The sequence below is a fragment of the Equus asinus genome, chromosome 14 (genome assembly GCF_041296235.1).
Source record: "Equus asinus isolate D_3611 breed Donkey chromosome 14, EquAss-T2T_v2, whole genome shotgun sequence".
Lineage (NCBI taxonomy): Eukaryota > Metazoa > Chordata > Mammalia > Perissodactyla > Equidae > Equus > Equus asinus.
In genome coordinates, this window is record NC_091803.1 from 10,471,894 (window position 1) to 10,491,309 (window position 19,416).

General features: G+C 39.8%; 1 long non-coding RNA gene across 2 annotated transcripts in view; it reads left to right on the top strand.

The window, feature by feature from the left end:
- The first annotated feature begins 4,137 nt into the window (after window positions 1-4,137).
- LOC139040149 (uncharacterized) overlaps window positions 4,138-19,416 on the top strand; it is a 62,940-nt gene continuing 47,661 nt past the window's right edge. The window contains exons 1-5 of one of the 2 annotated variants that reach the window (XR_011494109.1): window positions 4,138-4,364; window positions 5,326-5,497; window positions 5,645-5,849; window positions 6,403-6,458; window positions 16,439-16,536. This is a non-coding gene — a long non-coding RNA (uncharacterized lncRNA). The remainder of the gene's footprint in view (window positions 4,365-5,325; window positions 5,498-5,644; window positions 5,850-6,402; window positions 6,459-16,438; window positions 16,537-19,416) is intronic. The other variant, XR_011494108.1, reaches the window with a different exon arrangement.

The following is a 19,416-nucleotide window of genomic DNA, read 5'->3' on the forward strand; positions in this document are numbered from 1 at the left end:
TTAATTCCTCTATTGAATATTTTTTACTGTTTTTGAGCTATTTTCCCAGTGTCTGTGCTAGGGATTCCAATATGCATTTTAACTGACTATGGTCTATTTCAAACGAATATTAACTTAATTCCTATGAAATATAGAATGTTTCCTCCAATGTAACTCTATTACTTTCCCCTCTTGTGCTATTATTTTTATATATATCTATATATGTTACAAAACCAATACTACAATGTTACAATTATTTCTTTGTACAATCTCATGTCTTTTAAAGAATTTAACAGAAGAAATGAGAAAAATATATTTATAGATTCTTTTTTTTAAAACCCAGAAATTTATTACTTCTGGCTCTCTTAATTTCTTCCAGCTGATTCGAGGTACTGTCTGATGTCATTTTCTTCCAGCCCAAAGAATTTCCTTTAGTATTTCTCACAATTCAGTTCTGATATCAAGAAATTCTTCCAGTCTTTTTAAATTTAAGAATGTCCTTATTTTACCTTTATAATTAGTGGATAGTCTTGCTGGATAAAAAAATTCTTCGTTACCATTTTTTCTTTCAGTATTTTGAATATGCCATTTCTCTGCCTTCTAGGGTCTATTTTCTCTGATGAGCAGTTAGATATTATTTATGTTGATGCTCTCCTGTACATGTTCAGTTGTTTTTCTCTTTCTTCTTTTAAGATTTTCTCTTTGTTTGTGGCTTCCAACAGTTTTACTATGATGTGTCTAGGTAAAACTATATCTTTGTATTTATCCTACTTGGAGTTCAGTAAGCTTCTTGGATGTGTAAATTAAAATTGTTTCATCAACTTTGGGAAGTTTTGGACATTATTTCTTCAAAAAATTACAATAACTATTACATCCACAATTTGAGGAGGTTGTATTAGATGAGATTTGGGACATTTACTGGGAAAGTCTAGGAACCTGGAAATTGGAATGATTACATGTATTTGGATTCAGATATAGCTGAACTCATTGGGCACAATGAGTCTCCCTTGATTTCATAAGCAGTCATTTCTCCCTGTGTGAGGCTGTTCCTTCATTGCTGGTATTCAACTATAGGATGAATCTCAAAATCATTATCCTGAGTGAAAAAAAAGCCACACGAAAATACACTGTATGATTCCTTTTGCATGAAACCCTAAAAAGATAAAACTAATCTAATATTGACAGGCATAGAGAGAAACAGTTCCCAGATGGAGGTGTCTGAACAGTTTGAAGAGTGATCCAATATACTGGGGCTCTCAATAGATTGCCTCAATTACTCACTCAGATAAGGTTTGAATACAAGAATATCTTCAAGAGGGGCATTATGTTCCTCAATATTTTATAAAATGATCACTACCCATATGAGGGTGAATGCCAGGTAAGTACACCTCCCCCAGTTACTGCTAGGATGGACTCAGTGTGAGGTCAAGATTAAGGTGAAGAAATTGTATTCCTTCACTTACATGGATTTACCGAGCATCTAGGAAGCCCAAAGTTATTATCAGAGGAGAAGGATATGGTCAAACATATACTACTACTTGGTCGGAACAGATATTCTAAACTCTGTGCACTTTGCCTGGCAGGTGCACACTTGCCTCTGCACAGCTTTGAGGCTTATTAGACAGTTCAAGTTTGTTGTACCTGCCACACTCTCTGCAATTTTAAGGCCTTTAAGGTATACTAAAAGTCACTGCTTTGAGGAGCTTAGAAAAAAAAGTGAAGAGTAACTGAATTCTGACAGTGTCTCTCTCACTTCTCTCTCTCTCTTCAAATCCTAAGGGGTGATCCTAGTATAAGTTACCCCTGAAGGAGATACACACTATCCTCAGGCCCTGTCCGAACTTCCTTACTGGCTCCAGGCCCATAATGGGAATAAAAAACCAGCTATGTTCAGAGTAAAATTGCAAGAAATCCAGAAATTAAAAAACCAAAAACACAAAAGGAACTCAAGATCTTGCCCAATAAAGCAGAAACTAGGTAGCACATAAGGGGGTGGATCCTTACCATATTAGATTAGGAAGGATGAATTATGTTTGGATAGGCTCAAATTAATCAATATGAGTATACTCCCTGTGGACTCAGGAGCAGCCCGTGTTGCATTTCAAAGCAATGAAATATGTATTTTCTCTAATGGGATACTGACAAATGTTTTTTTAAAACTCTTAGAGTGTTTCTCATGTGCAGCCATCTTTTGTGGTGACATGAAGGGATCAGTGGTGGTGGCTCTTTGATCATGAAGTTCATTGAAATGAAATAGATGGGTATTCTACTAAGATGCTTCTTGAGATATATATCTATATACATGTGAAATTCTGGATCTTGTGGGCAGAAAATGAACACAAATCACCACAACAGGGATTTAGATTCTCTTTCTAAATCCTTGATATATCCTACTTTATAGACAGGAGGCTTTGACTAAAGGGAAGGCTGGGTCCCTTTGACAAAATTCCTCATAACTTGGTCACAAGAATATACAATTAAACGTTCCCCAAAAGTCCCCAAGGGAGACCTGTGGCCACATACCCATCAACTTTCCTTCAAACTGGGTTTACAGTGTATGGTGGCATCATTGGAAATTATGGCTGCTACAATTACAGTCTCACTTGGGGTGGTTCTGAAACGTGTGGTGAAAAAAATCTTCCCAGTGGGTAGAGTTTGAGGTATATTTAGTTCACTTTGTGAAGAACTGACATGTACTTGAGTTTCGATTTATACTGATTTATGTCCAGTAGCTCAGTGAGTTGACAGGTAGTAGGGGGCTAAACAAGAATAAGACTGGAAAATTGGTGACAACAAGGTCTAGAAGAGACATATGTGGATGGAATTCTAAGAATAGGTATTGAATGGGGTTTATAAATGCTTAACAGAGGATAGGATATCAGAGGGAAGAGAACAAGTGAGGTGTTGGGTATTTATTCCTTTGGCTCTCCGTGCTGAGCCATGTAATGGGCATTCACAATGTTTCTCTTCCTAAGACCACAGCTCTCATAAGGGTGGCCTTTTGTGCTAAGTTCTGATAATGTTACCTACTCTCACTACAGCCCTGGGGGTGATAATAACTCTCTACCAACACTAGTTACAGGATGCTTCCCTAACCCTACCCACATTTTTAGAGCCCTATTTATTAGACTCTCCTCAAGTGTCCCATGGTTTCTTGACAACTCACACCTGTTTCTTGAGGGGACCCTGACTAATAGGCCCCACAACAACCCTGATCATGAACTCCATGGGGGTAGGGAATTTACTCTCTTTTATTTGATGTTGCTATCCCAGCACCTAGAATGATGTCGATTGTACAGTCAGTTTTCAATAAATGTTTGTTAAATGACATATGTTCTGACCACTTTCTCTCCTTTGTGATATTTATGTTAAAGTCTATTATGATTGATTTAATATAGTTTAACCAGCATTCTTGTGCTTTTATGTGTAATTTGCTAAAGAATGACAAAGAATTATAAACGTCAGCAAAAAGCAAGCAAACTTGTCGTTATGTGCATGGAAATCCAAGATATTTAACACAAGTATTTATGAAACAATAAGAGAATTCAGCAAGAAGCACTGTTAATGTATAAGACCCAACAGATTTCCTATAAACATCCACCCCTGGAGCACCTGTGCAGACCCTCAGTAGAATCTGCACACTGGGCCCCAGGCGCGCCAGGATGGAGCTCAGGGGTTGGTGGGTCCGGCGGCTGTAAAGGAACAGGGTGGAGGTCCCAGGTTGAAAAATTGTAAAATTATAATTTTACAGCTATGTAATTTAACTACTTCAGTCGTCATGTCTTTTTCTTTTTACAAAGTCAATTTTCCTACATAACTCCAAATTTTTTTCACACCATTTAAGTAACGATATTTTAATATTTTCCGTATCCAATCCGTATTCAAATTTCCCCACTTACCTCCAAGTGACTTATGAAAAAAAATGCTATTTTAATCGGGAGCCAATAGCGGACTACCCTTTGCATTTGACAGCAGAGTTCAGGCTTAACCCTTAACCTCTTTGGGCTCAGAGGACCCTGGGCAGAAAAGGTTTAAGAACATCGTGATCCCGCTTTCGCGGAAAGGCCAAGAGTGACTTGAAATGTAGACGCAGAGGCCTATGGGAAATGTAGTTTTAAATAGGTGAGGTTCACCGCCTGGACTCTGGGAAGGGCACGCCACGCTCCTTCTGCGCATGTGCAGCCGTAGCCTCCTCGTTTGTCTTCTCAGGACTCCGGAGAACCGTTGGGGAACTTTGGGGTGTGCTCGGAAAATGCAGGGTGCGCACCGAGGGCGAGGGACTAGCTGGGAAGGGTGTGCCTGTGCTTGGGGATGGGAGCAGGAAGTGTCTGGGACCTCGTCGCCCCCCGCGGCGGTGTATAAACCCGGGCGGGCCGTCAGAGCGGGTAAGGCCGATGGGGGAGACCCCGGCCCTCGGGCTGCCGGGGGGCGCAGGTGTTCGGGGCGGTCCGGGATGCCCGAGGATCGTGTGACCAGCCTGCCTGCAGCCCGCCCGGAGAGAAGCCCGTGTCGGCGGCGGTGGGTGTGGGAGGGAGGAGTGCGTTTATCAGGCGGACGGTGACCGTGGGTCTGCGGTGGAGCCGAGCTCTGGAGCACTACAGGCCCGGTCAGTGCCAGCTCTGTCACCTGTAAGCAGGGGCGACAGAAGGAACCTGGGCGAGAGTCAGGGTTCTCATCTATAAATATTAATAATGATTGTTTCACGGCGACGTTTGGAAACATAGATCACTATTTTAGACAAGTGCCAGGTAGGAAGCCTTAAGTAAGTGACAACTGCTGTTATAGTTAGAGGACGCTTTGTTTTTTTACTGGATAGTTTAATGGACCCTGACAACCACTTCACCAGAAACCGAGGCTCGGGTCGGTGGCCCGATGTGCTCGAGTCAGGAGCTCCCAGCCAGGGAATTTGGATTCGAGGGCAGGTGTGCTTCGCTTCAGTCTCAGGCTTTGTCTGATGTCACACCTGCCCAAGACTGGCATTACAGCCTTCACAGCACTTAGGAACATGGTCTGTCCCTGCATCCCCAGGGATGTAAAGGAAAGGATGTGGATGGAATCCCACCGTGTGTCACATGTATCCTGGGATTTCTAGTGTCTCTTCAGGTCCCTTGGGTCAGACAGAGGTGCCTGGCCCCCTCTGCATTGTCAGGCTTTCTGTCCTTGAAGTCTAATGTTATAATGAATTCCAAGAGTCAGGCTTTTTGCCCCTAAGATGAATTTATTTCTCAGATCCATGTCCCAGTTGCCTTGAAACAAACCAGCCCTTGTGAGGCAGGAAGCAGGGGGCCTCTGTGAGGGAGTCGTACCTGGAAGAGAGCGCCCCTCTGACCTTAGACCTCTCTCCAGAGCTTCAGAGCAGAGACCAGAGCCCAGAAAGGAGCAGATGCTAGATTTGCAAGATCAGAAGCAGGTCTTGGTCCTCCTGCCCAGAATGAACCAGACTTGATGATGATGCCACCTTCAGGAGCCACCACACTGTGTGACAGTGGGGCATTTGGGCCGTCCCTGGGAAGTACAGGTGAGCTGGGGTGGCCCAGGGGCAGTCTGCTCAGGAAAGGCTGCTTTGTTGGAGAGCCGTGAGGGCAAGGTCTGGGGGTAAGGGACAACCAGGCAGAGGGAGGAAGTTCTGTCTCCAGTCCCCTTAAATGGCCCCCGCTATTTACAGATGCGCTGCTGTCACACATGTCCACCACCACATGTGACATTAGTGACGTTATCCTGATGTCACAGGATCCAAGAATGATGATCTGTGAAGAGTTTTCCAAGGTCACCTACTTCTAACTCTTTTGAAAGATTTAAAGACATTGGGCCTGAAAATTTCAGTGACTTGTCCAGGGAAACGCAGTTTGTGACAGTTCACTCTCTCACAGGTAAGTTACCAAAAGCATCTATCAAAGGGGCCTTTTGAGAAATACTTCCCAGCTGAAATGAACAATTAAAAATTCCTGCCTTAAATCCTCCCATCTCTTTTACTAGGCTTTCCGTGGATTGTGTATACCAGGGGTTAAATAATATTACTGAGAAAAATAGATAAATGATGCATACTGAGTATTTTTCTGCTAAGTTAACTTTAATGAAGGAATAGTGTCTTGTCGTTTGGCGTACTTTAATTCAACGGATCGGTTGTTTTTATTTCTTTCTGTTATTCAGAAGGACGCATGCGTTATTGTTAAATCAATCGAGTAAAGTTTATGTTCACTCAGTAAAAAACTGCAGATTTCAGCTCCGTGGTCATTTCAGAATCACACAAAGACAGGTGTTGCTGCCTGTCCATGATCTTTCTTGTGCCTTTTCAAAGCCCAGAGGGCCCTGTGCCTATGGGGAGGATGATCCCCAACTGGGGTGCTGAGATTTGAGGAGGTGAATCTAAGAGCTGTAAGACAGCTAAATCTCAGGACTCCTGTCTTCTTTCTGTCCCCTCAGCTGAACCAAAGTCCTCTGTACTCGCCCAGGAGCCACAGAAAGTGAACATCCCTCAGGTGAGCTCTTTATTCATTCCCCACTTTATATTGTAATGGATTTATAAGGTTTAGCAGGATCCATGCATTAAAGGAAAAGGAGAAGTAGAAATAGTAGAAATCAAGTCAGTCTTGAGGAAAAATACACCGTGTTTTACTATTAATTGTGATGTTGGCTGTTAGCTTTGAGTGGGTAACCTTGTCAGGGTAAGTAGTTTCCCACTAAGCTACCTGTTTCAATCTCTTTACTTGTGATTGGGCTATTCACATTTTCTGTTTCTTCTTGATTCACTTTTGGGAAGTTGTATGAGTCTTAGAATTTATCTGTTTCTTCTAGATTGTACAGTTTGTTGCTATATAGTTTTTCATAGTATTCACTTATAATCCTTTATATTTCTGTGGTATCTGTTGTAATTTCTCCTCTTTCATTTCTAATTTTATTTATTTGAGCCTTCTCTCTTGTTTTCTTAGAGAGTCAGGCTAAGGGTTTGTCAATTTTGCATATCTTCTCAAAGAACCAGCTCTTTGTTTCACTGATCTTTTCTACTGTTCTTTTTTCTTTTTTGGTTTCAATTTCATTTATTTCTGCTCTGATTTTTATTATTTCCCTCCTTCGGCTGACTTTGGGCTTTGTTGGTTCTTCATTTTCTAACTGTATTTTAAGATTGCTTATTTGAGATCTTTCTTGTTTTTTAAGCTGGGCCTATATTGCTATGAATTTCCCTCATAGGACCACTTTTTTCTGCATCCCATATGAGTTGGTGTGGTGTATTTTCATTTTCATTTGTCTCCAGATATTTTTTGATTTCTCTTTTAATTTCTTGAATGATCCATTGGTTGTTCAGTAGCATGTTGTTTAGTGTCCACATATTTGTCACTTTCCCAGCTTTTTTCCTGTAGCTGATTTCTAGTCTCATAGCATTTTGGTCAGAAAAGATGCTTGATGTGATTTCAATCTTCTTAAATTTATTGAGGCCTATCTTGTTTCGAAACATATGGTCTGTCCTTTGAATGCTCCATGTGCACTTGAGAAGAATGTGTATTCTGCTATTTTTGGACAGAATGTTCCATATATATCTATTAAGTCCATCTTGTCTAGTTTTTCATTTAATTCCACTATTTCCTTGTTAACTTTATGTCTGGATGATCTATCCATCGATGTAAGTAGACTATTGGGGCCCCCTGCTATTATTGTGTTGTTGTTAATATCTCTTTTTAGGTCTGTTAATAGTTGCTTTATGTACTTTGGTACTCCTTTGTTGGGTACACGTATATTTATAAGTGTTATGTCTTCTTGTTGGAGTGTCCCTTTTACCATTATATACTGCCCCTCTTTGTCTCTCGTTGCCTTTTTTATCTTGAGGTCTACTGTGTCTGATATAAGTATTGCAATAACTGCTTTCTTTTGTTTGCCATTAGCTCAGAGTATCATCTTCCATCCCTTCACTCTGAGCCTGTGTTTGTCTTTAGAGCTAAGAGTGTTTCCTGGAGTCAGCATATTGATGAGTCTTGTTTTTCAATCCATCCCACCACTCTGTCTTTTGATTGGAGAATTCAATCCATTTACATTTAGAGTGATTATTTATATATAAGGGCTTAATGCTGCCATTTTATCACTTGTTTTCCAGCTCTGTATTTCCCTTGTTTCTCGTCTTGTGTATTTTGGACTGCCAGTTCAGTTTGGTAGTTCTCTATGATGGTTTTCTCAGTTTTCTCTCTTTTGTGTGTGAGGAAGACTGGCCCTGAGCTAACATCTGTAAGCAATCTTCCTCTCTTTTAGCTTGAGGAAGATTGCCACAGATGTTAGCTCAGCAACAATCTTCCTCTGTTTTTTGTATGTGGGATGCCAGCACAGCAGGGCTTGATGAGAGATGCATAGGTCTGTGCCTGGGACCTGAAGCTGCAAACCCTGGGTGGCTGAAGCAGAGCATGCGAACTTAACCATTATGCCACTGGGACAGCCCCTCAGTTTTCTTTTTTTGGTATCATTTGTGTCTCTGTTCTGATTATTTGTTTAGTGGTTACCATCAGGTTTGTATAAAAAATCTCGTAGATGAGATATACCATTTTCTGATAGCCTCTTATTTCCTTGGTCTAAGCCAGTTCCATCCCTTTCCTCTTCCTCTGATTTGTTGGTCATAACACATTCTGTTTTGTGTTGTGATTTTGTGGTTAAAATCACAAGAGTATAGTTATTTTTGATGTTTTCCTTCCCTTTATCTTTCATGTCATAATTAAGTTTTTGCTAACCTCTTCTGGTAGAGAGCTGCAATTTTCTGACTTTGGCTGCCTATTTATCTCCTTGCTCAAGGCTTTGTGAACTCTTTTTTTTCTTTTTCAGGTATGAAGGTCTTCTTGAGCATTTCCTGTTTGGGGTGTCTTGTGGCGATGAACTACCTCAGCTTTTGTTTATGTGGGAAAGTTTTTATTTCTCCACCATATCTGTAGGATATTTTTCCCTGGATAGAGTATTCTCAGCTGAAGGTTTTTGTCTTTCAGAATTTTGAATATCTCATTCTACCTTCTCGTAGCCTGTAAAGATTCTGCTGAGAAATCTCCTGAAAGTTTGATATGGTCTTTGTAAGTTATTTTCTTCTGCCTTGCTGCCTTTAAAAATATTTCTTCTTTGTCACTGACTTTTGCCAGTTTTACTACTCTATGCCTTGGAGTAGGTCTTTTTACATGGATGTAATCAGAAGTTCTGTTAGCGTCTTTTACTTGTTATTCCAGCTCCTTTCCCAGGTTTGAACAGACTTTCTGCTCCTTTCTCCCTCCCTTCTCCCTCTATAATACCCATAGTTTTTATGTTGCATTTCCTAATTGAATCAGATATTTCTCAGAGAATTTCTTCATTTCTTTTTAGTCTTAATTCTCTCTCCTCCTCCATCTGAAGCCTTTCTATATTTCGGTCCTCCAGATTGCTAATTCCGTCTTCCATAACGTCAGCTCTGTAATTCAGTGTGTCCAGATTTTTCTCTATCTCATTGTGTTTTTCATCTCCAACATTTCTGATTGGTTTCTCTTTATAGGGTCAATCTCTTTTGTGAAGTATTCCCTCTGTTTATTAATTTTATTCCTGATTTAATTGAACTATCTGAATTTTCTTGTAACTCGTTGAGTTTTTTAATGTTAGCTATTTTGAATTCTCTGTCATTTACATTGTAAATTTGTGTGCCTTCAGGATTGATTTCTAGGTGCTTTTCATTTTCCTTCTGGTCTGGACTATTAATCTATTTCTTCATACTATTTGATGGGGTTGGTTTGTGCCTTCACATAGATAGTATCTGGTTGCAGATTCCACCTGCCGCCAATGGAGGAGGTTCAGGAGCTGTGTATTCTGAGCCTGCTGTGATCCCTGGTGTCTGTGCTTGTCCTTTGGAATCTATGCTGACAGGACCCATCTGCGATTGCCTGCTTGTAGCTGCTGCTTTGCTAACGTACGCATGGGCACTCTAGACGGGGTCCCTTGCTCTGGCTGACTGGCTGAGCTTGTGAGCCCAGCAGGGGGAGGGGCACTTCTTTTGCATGTGCCATCCTGTGGGTGTTCTCTGTTTGCCCTCGCTGTCTGTCCTCCTGGCGTGCTGGCTTCATGAAGACAACCCCACAATAGCTTAGCCTCCTCTGTGGAGCTTTCCTATGGGATGTGAGGGAACTTGGAGAGCGAAGGCTTTCCCACAGAGTCTCCCCCCAGGCCCCTCTTTTCTCAGAGCTGTGCATGGTCCTGTGCCCTGGGTCATTGCTGGGGAGGGAGAGGAGATCCCCTTACTTCCTCCTCCTTCCTCCTGGGGGGGTCCAGCACGTCCACCTTCAGACATATGGCTGCATGGGTCTCTCAGATGTCTTTTGTGTTGTGTGCCTGTCCTCTGTTGGTTTATGAATGTCCTTTTCATTGTTTCTTAGGGAGGAGAGTCTAAGGGAAGAGCTCACTCCGCCGTGAAGCTGATGTCATGCCTGGTCATTCTATTTTTAAGTTTCTGAGGAATCTCTGTAGTGTTTTCCACAGTGGCTGCACCAATTTACATTCCCACCAGCAGTGTATGAGGGCTCCCTTTTCTCCACATCCTCTCCAACACTTCTGTTTTCTTTGTAAAGATTGGCACCTGAGCTAACATCTGTTGTCTATCTTATTTTCCTTCTTGTTCTCCCCAAACCCTCCCAGTACATAGTTGTATATTCTAGTTGTATGTCCTTCTGGCTGTGCTGTGTGGGATGCCACCTCAGCATGGCTTGATGAGTGGTGCCGTGTCCAGGCCCAGGATCCAAACGGGCAAAACCCTGGGCTGCTGAAGTGAGTAGCGCACACGAACTTAACCACTCGGCCATGGCACTGGCCCCTCTCCAACACTTCTTATTTCTTGTCTTTTTAATAATAGCCATTGTGATGGGCATGTGGTGATATCTCATTGTGGTTTTGATTTGTATTTCTCTAATTATTAGTGATGTTGAACATCTTTTCATGTGCCTGTTGGCCATCTGTATATCTTTGGGAAAATGTCTGTTCAAATCCTCTGACCATTTCTTGACTAAGTTTGTTCTTTTGTTGTTGAGTTCTTCATATATTTTGGATAGCAACCCCTTATTGGATAAATGATTTGCAGATATCTTCTTCCAGTTGCTAGGTTGTCTTTTCATTTTATTGATGTTTCCTTTGCCATACAGACGCTTTTTAGTTTGATGTAGTCCCATTAGCTTATTTTTTCTTTTGTTTCCCTTTCCTGAGGAGACATATTCAAAAAGATACTGCTAAGAAGGATAGCAAAGAGCTTACTGCCTACGTTTTCTTCTTTGGAGTTTTATGGTTTCAGGTCTTACATTCAAGTGTTTCATCCATTTTGAGTTAATTTTTGTGCATGGTGTAAGATAATGTTCTGCTTTCATTCTTTTGTGTGCGGCTGTCCGTTTTCCCAACAGTGTTTATTGAAGAGACTTTCCCTTCTCCATTGTATGTTCTTAGCTCCTTTGTTGAAAATTGGCTGTTCCTAAATGTATGGGTTTATTTCTTGGCTATCAATTCTGTTCCATTGATCTGTGTCTGCTTTTCTGCCAGTATCGTGCTGTTTTGATTAATACAGCTTTGTAGTATACTTTGAAATTAGGGAATGTGATGCCTCCAGCTTTGTTCTTTTTTCTCTGGAGTGCTGTGGCTCTTTGGGGACTTTTGTTTCCAATAAATTTTAGAATTCTTTCTATTTCTGTGAAAAATGTCATTGGAGTTTTGATAGGGATTACATTGAATCTGTAGATTGCTTTAGGTAATATGGACTTTTTCACTATGTTAATTCTTCTAATCCATGAGCACAGAATATCCTTCTATTTCTTTATGTCTTCTTTAATTTCTTTCAACAATGTCTTATAGTCTTCAGTGTATAGGTCTTTCACCTCATTGGTTAAATTTATTCCTACCCACTTAATTCTTTTTGTTGTGATTGTAAATAGGATTGTATTCTTGATTTTTTATTTCTGCTCGTTTGTTTTTAGTTTTTTGATGGATTCTTTAGCGTTTTCTATATGTAAAATCTCATCATCCACAAGTAGTGACAGTTTTACTTCTTCCTTTCCAGTTTGAATATGTTTTATTTATTTTTTTTATTTGATTGCTCTGGCTAGGACTAAGAAGTGAGCGTGGGCATCCTTGTCTTGTTCCTGCTCTTAGAGGGATAGCTATCAGTTTACACCATTGAGTATAATGTTAGCTGTTGGTTTGTCATATATGGCCTTTATTATGTTGAGGTACTTTCCTTCTATAATTATTTTATTGAGAGTTATTATCATAAATATGTGGTGAATCTTGTCAAATGCTTTCTCTGCATCTGTTGAGATGATCATGTGATTTTTATTCTTCATTTTGTTAATGTAGTTTATAACATTGATAAAGAATACTGTTGTAATCCTTTGTATTTCTGTTATATTGCTTGTGATTTCTTCTCTTTCTGATTTTATTTGAGGCTTCTCTCTTTTTGTCTTATTCTACCTAAAGGTTTGTCAATTTTGTTTATATTTTCAAAGAAGTAGCTCTTAGTTTCGCTGATCTTTTCTATTTTCTTTTTACTCTCCATGTCATTTATTTCAGCTCTGATTTCTAGTAGTTCCTTTGTTCTCCTGAGTTTGGGCACTTCATTTTTCTTCTTTTCTGATTCTTTTGGATGTATTGTTAGATTGTTTATTTGAGATTTTTCCTGTTTCTCAAGGTAGGCCTGTGTTGCTAGGAACTTCCCTCTTAGTACTGCTTTTGCTGTATCCAATAGATTTTGGTACACTGTATTTTCCTTTTCATTTGTCTCCAGATATTTTTCCATTTCTCCTTTAATTTTGTTGTTGTTCCAATAGTTAATGAATAGCACGTTGTTTAGGCTCCACCTATTTGTGACTTTGCCAGCTTTCTCCTTGTGGTTGATTTCTAGTTTCATACCATTGTGGTTGGAAAAGATGCTTGATATCTTTTCAGTCTTCTTAAGTTTATTGGGAGTTGTTTTGTTTCCCAACAAACAGTGTATCTTTGAGAATGTTTCATGTGTACTGGAGAGAAAATGTATATCCTGCTGCTTTTGGATTGAATATTATATATGTATCTGTTCAATTCATCTGGTCTAGTGTTTCATTTAAGATCAACGTCTCTTTGTTGATTTTTCTCTCTAGAAGACCTATCCGTTGATGTAAGTGGGTTATTAAAGTTCCCTACTCTTATGGTGTTGCTGTCAGTTTCTCCCTTTAGATCTGTTAATAGTTGTTTATAGACTTTGGTGCTTCTACGTTAGGTGCATATATATTAATAAATGTTATGTCTTCTTGATGGATTATCCCCTTTATCATTATATAATTCCCATCTTTGTCTCTTGTCTTTTTTGGCTTGCAGTCTATTTCGTCTGATAGAATTATGGCTACACTCACTTTCTTTTGGTTGTCATTTGGTTGGAGTATCATCTTCCACCCCTTCACTCTGAGCCTATGTTTTTCTTTAGAGCTGAGATGGGTCTCCTGGAGGCAGCACATTTTTGGGTCTTTTTCTTAACCTGTCCAGCCTCTCTGTCTTTTCATTGGTGCATTCAATCCATTTACATTTAGGATGATTATGGATATATAGGGACTTACTATTGCCATTTTATCTTTTGTTTTATGGTTGCTCTATATTTCCTTTGTTTCTTTTTCCTTGTGTTTCTCACTACAATTTCAGCTTGACGGTTTTTGGTGGTGTGTTTTTCAATTTCCTCTTTTTTTATGTTTCGTGACTCTGCCTTAATTTTTGTTTTGTGGTTACCATGAGGTTTGTATAAAAGGTCTCACAGATGAGATAGTTCTTTTTCTGCTGATAGCATTTTTGCTTCATTTGACTAGGCAAGTTCTGTCCTTTTCTTCTTACCTTGCTATTTTTGTTGTCAAAATTATTTCTTTCTGTATTGTGAATTTGTTACCAAATTGGAATGGTTAATGTTATTTTTAATGCTTTCTTTCCCTTTAACCTTTGCATCATAATTGTTTACTACCATGTTCTGATACAGAGTTGCAGTTTTCTGATTTTATCTATTTATTAACTTTTTTAAAGCTTTGTATCCTTTGCCTTTTCATTTCAGACAGGAGAGCTCTTTTTGACATTTCTTATAAGGCAGGTCTAGTGGTTATGGACTCCCTCAGTTTTTGTTTCTTCCTCACACTTTATTTGTCAGCTGCAGCAGTGGACCCCCAGCTGTTGCAGCACCCAAGGACACAGAGCTGATTATTACAGTGTTGATTAATACAGTCCCTAAGTAGCTCTCAAATACTTCTACTTTTCTGCATCCTTTCTGAAACCACCCTAGTCGAAGTAAGCAACTAGGTAACTGGATGACTTTAATGACCTCATGTCTCTGATCCTCAATTTCTTGGTTTGTGAGATGAGGCAGTTAGAAGGAACACCAAGTTTCTTCCTTCTCTATATTCTGTGATTATCAGAATCTACAACTATGGAGAGACTCAGGGAAAAATCAATTCCAATGTTTTGGGAAACCATCTCACTTTCTCCATTTAAATTAACTCTTGGGGTGACTGAGATTGTGCCTCATATCCTCTCATAGCACTGCTCTTAAGGACAGTCTCAGAATCTTCAAGACAACTTAAAAGAAGGCCCTTTCTCTTAAATAGGAATCTGCCTTATGCCATGTTTTGAGCTGTAGAAAATATTTTAGAATGAGATTCTAATGTTGGTAACAAATTTATCTACATTGTTAATTCATCTGAAAGCTCCTATTCTTGAAAATGTCCCATGTGGGGGTAAAGAAGTTCCATGTAAAGATTTAGTCCATTTTTGTTGACAATCTCTTGAGTGTATGTTAAAAACCTGGATAACAGGATACTGTTCATGAAGATTGGGGGGAGGGACAGTGATGAATGAGTTTGGTTGACTTTCAGCAGTAGTAAGGTCAAAATGAAAGCATTATAAAAGAAGAGTAGAGATTTAGGTCAGGGCTTTCTATGAAAAACAAGTAAAAACCATAAGCAGATGGAAAAAGTTTAAGTGACACAGTATGGCAGATTCCACTGATGAGTTTAATAGGCAGCCATTTTAGTGGCAGAGAGAGTAGACTGATTCAAGAGACAAGAACCAAAAAGCAAGGGGTCCCATCCTGCCCTGAGGATTCTTTTGTTCTGAAGTGTGTTAGCCCAGCTGAGTGAAGACCTGGGGAGGATGTTGTAGATCCTCTAAAAGGGGCATCCATCAGCTGCAGGAAGATGTGCCATCTCTCCCCAAAGCTCATTAGCAGATTGGAAGTGGGATGCTACATTACTCTGATTAGCGTTAATTTTATAATTCTAGGCATAGAACTTTCCTCCACATGAGTCAGCCTTCACACAAAAAGACTCACATGGTGTGGATAAAACACAAGTAACCTTACTGCTGCTTCCCATCTTCCAAGGACCCAGTGGGAAGGAAAACGTGGTTCCCTAGCAAAGAGGGGAGTTAAGGGCTGGAGTTTCCCAGCTCTCCAAGCTGGGTGCAGGTCCCACAAATCGGGGAGAAGTGCAATGCCATCTTTCTGGCAGACCAAGACTTTGGGAAAACTGGGTCCTTCTGATCTGGTTAGGGAAGACGCAGTACTTCCAACAGCCACTGCAGCAGGGCAACAGCAGCATTACAAGTGAGATGAGGAACGTTACCTCAGAGCCTCCCAGGGAGAGAGCATTTAGGCCCCTACCGTTTATTGGGATAACTGGTTCCTGGCCCTTTGGAAAATACCCAGTCATCCCAGGGCTAGACTTCTCAGGAAAAGTAACTTGCCAATCCCTTTAAAATTTGCAGCTAAAACCTATCTACACTTTTTTTTGTTACATATATTGTTGGGGCTTCATTTCAAACTGCTATATTACAAAACTGTGTTTCAGATAACTTTAAATCCATGGCAGTGACTTTCAAATTCTTTTGATGGCAACTCACAAAATAAATCTATAAATTATGTTTTATCATAAATCAGTATATACGCACACACACCAAAAGAATATAAAAATTTTATGAAACTCTTCTTACCTTTTTACGTGTAATACACTCTAATATTATCTATTCCATTTTGTTTCATTGTTTTTTAAGTGCTTGTCACACCCTCTAGAATTATTTCATAATCCACTAGTGGGTCAGGAGCGACAGTTTGAAAAGCACTATTTTAAAATTATTGCTTCCAGGTACCCTAGCCGGTAGTCTGGTATCCAGATTTTTAAAAGGCTTATTAAAATGCATCATCAAAAAGCAATATTTGCTAAAGGACCCTCAGTCTCTATAAAGAGCACTCTCTTGGGGATTCCAACCACAAGTTACCAGATAAATAACCAGCTTTCCTTTGCAGAACTGAGATGTGAGCTCAACACCAAGTAAAAATGACATAAAATCAGAACAAAGTTGGAAAAGGAGGACCACCTCCAAATGCAATATGTGGTCCTTCTGGGAAACATGATGCAGCCTAGAGTGAGGTGAGGGGGACAAAACAGAAAAAAAACATTAATGGAGAAAAAATCAAGCTTGTAACTTCTGTCTCCAGGCTTCACAAGGTGGACTTGTACTTCCAACCCTAAGAGACAGAGTGATGTTCAGCATGACTCCATAATCCTGTGGCCTTGAGCACCTCAGCAGACATCAGTTAAGTCATTTAAGGATAACTGCAAATTAAATTAGTTCATCCTAACTCTATATGACTTCACTCATAGGTGGAAGTTAGTATATTGATAAGGAGATCTGATCGGTGGTTACCAGGGAAAAGGGGGGGTGGGGGGAGGGCACAGAGGGGGAAGTGGTGTACCCACAACGTGACTAACAAAAATGTACAACTGAAATCTCACAAGGTTGTAATCTATCATAAGATTAATAAAAAAAAATATTAGTTCATCCTAATTACGCAAAAATGATAAATTCAAATAAGCAAGGTAATTCAATTCTGAATTAAAAATTTTTTCAATCACTTGACATCTCAAATCAAAGCAAATGGGTAATGTTACCAATTATATCAATTCGACTCTATATTTCAATACATAAACATATGATGAACAATTAAAATTCTTATGTGATATGCATTTAACTTGTTAACATTTATGCTACAGTAGGGAACCACACTCGAGAAACGGGGTCATGTCCTTGAAAACCAAAGAAGGTTATCACAAAAGAGTCTTTGTAAGAATCCAGCAACAGGATGAGTCCCCAAAATCTATTAAGTAAACTATCCCACAGGAAAAGTGAGGCAGATCACACTAGTAAAGGCAACACTATGGAAGCTTATGAAATAGTTATCAAGGGAAACCTTTGATACATAATAAAAATATTTAGTTTTAGGAAGCAGTATGATAGGCTCTGATATGGTTGCACTTATGAGTACAGGACTTTCATAGGAAGGAAAGAAATGGAAATTCACTGAATGTCTGTGTTTTGTCATGCATCACTAAATACCTTCGATTACATTATAGCATTGGAAACTAGGAAGCAGAAATGTTAAATAACTTGTTGTAGGCCACACAGTAATAAATGACAGAACTAGGACTTAAACTCCATCTTCTAATTACGCATCCATTATTCTTGTCACATCAATACCACTTTATCCTGAACTAGTACTCAAAATATGATAGTGCTTAAAATATTTGCTTAAGCATTTCTTAGGATTTCTGATCAAGGTCAATTGAAATTCCAATTTCAAGGCTAATGAATAAGAAAGTGACCTTTAAAAGGAAAAAAATACGTAAAAAATATACATGCATTCTGGGTGGCATTATGAATCTTCAAACTTTCGATATTCTTTGTGTCTCGTGTAAGGATGAAAAAAGCTATCTATTGCTGTATAACAAACCACAACAAAGTCGAGTAGCTTGAAACAGTAACTTATTCTTGTCTCTTATTGTTCTGTGGATTGGCTGGGATTCGCTGGGCAGTTCTTGCTTGGGGTCTCCTAGGAAGTACAGTCAGATGTCAGCTTGGGCTGAAATCCTCTTTGCCTCTATTGTGCTGGATGTCAAGATGGTTCATTTCTGTGTTTGCTGAGGATGCTGGCTGTTATCTTATTCGGGGCTGCCAACTGGAGGGCCTGCATGTGGCCTCTTCATGTGACTTGGGCATCTCTCAAAGTGGTGGCTGGGTTCCAAAAGAAAGCATCTCAAGAGGATATATTCCAAAAGACCAGGCTTCTTACAGCCTAGCCTCAGAAGTCCCAGAAAGTCACCTCCACAGCATCCTATTGGTTGAGCCAGTCACTGAGGCCTAGGGGGAGGGATGTAGACTCCATCTTTTGATATGAGAAGCAGCAGGCAATAAGGGAGGGAGGGAGACTGCCCATCTCACCTTAGTCTTTAGCCTCCCATCTGGCATCTCTACTTTACCCAACTGAGTTAGAAGGGGAAATAGATGATACAACTACAATAACACAAATTATTGTGTGGTGTTTTCTCTATCTCTTTGGCACTCTCTCTTTCTCTGGAAACACAGCACTTCTTGAATGAATGGATAAATGAGTCTCTCCCTTTTCCTCTCTACTCCTTTTTTGCCTCCTCACCTTTCTTTTCTTCTTTTTAACTGCAGATGAAAGGTTAAAAAAAAATGTGTTAAGCAGCAACATGCTCTAATTAGTAAATCTTATAGTTAGTTTCTACTCAGATCTCCCATTTCATGTCTACCTGCCTGATTCAGTCATCGTCCTGTCAGGGAAGGTGATAAGAATGCAAGCAAAGGAGAGAAGAGAGGGAAAAATGGGAAAGCAAAAGTAGATTATCGAGGGAAGAAGGAAAATATAAATGGGAAGGGAAATAAATCAGGAGCACTGAACACCGTTAAGCCCAAATGGCTGAAAAGACAAAGGGAAAGAAGCAAATTTTTCCCTTATGATGCTGCATCCATCCTTCCTTCCTTTCCAATCCATGGCCGCCATCGCCAGCCTAGTCTAACCTTATTTCTTAATGCCTGAATTTTTGCTATATCATCTTACCTAATCTCCCTGCCTAGTTTTTACCCCTTAGAAATCATCAAAAATGGGGCCAGCCCGGTGGTGTAGTGGTTAAGTTTGTGTGCTCCTCTTTGGCGGCCTGGGGTTTATAGGTTCCCATTCTGGCACAGACCTATCACTGCTTATCAGGCCATGCTGTGGCAGGCGAGCCCCGGATGAAATGGAGGAAGATGGGCACGGATGTTAGCTTAGGGCCAATCTTCCTCCAAGAAAAGAGAAAGAAATAAAATAGATCATCAAAAACACTCCTTTCCTCATGGTGCTCTCAATTACAAAAAAAGAAAAGAGAACACTAAATGACTTCTGAAGGATTAAGTCCAATATAAACATTTTAAGAATTTTCATAATCTGACCTAACTTTCCTTGCCACTCTTGTTTCTCAAGCCTCCCATATGTGAAACTCTTTACTCAGCCAGAGCACTCTACTCAATGTATCCAAATACACAGAAAAATGAGACTAGATCTCACTATTACATCATGAAAAATACAAAACCTGAATCAAGGAAAATAACAGACAACAAAAATATTACATTACAGAA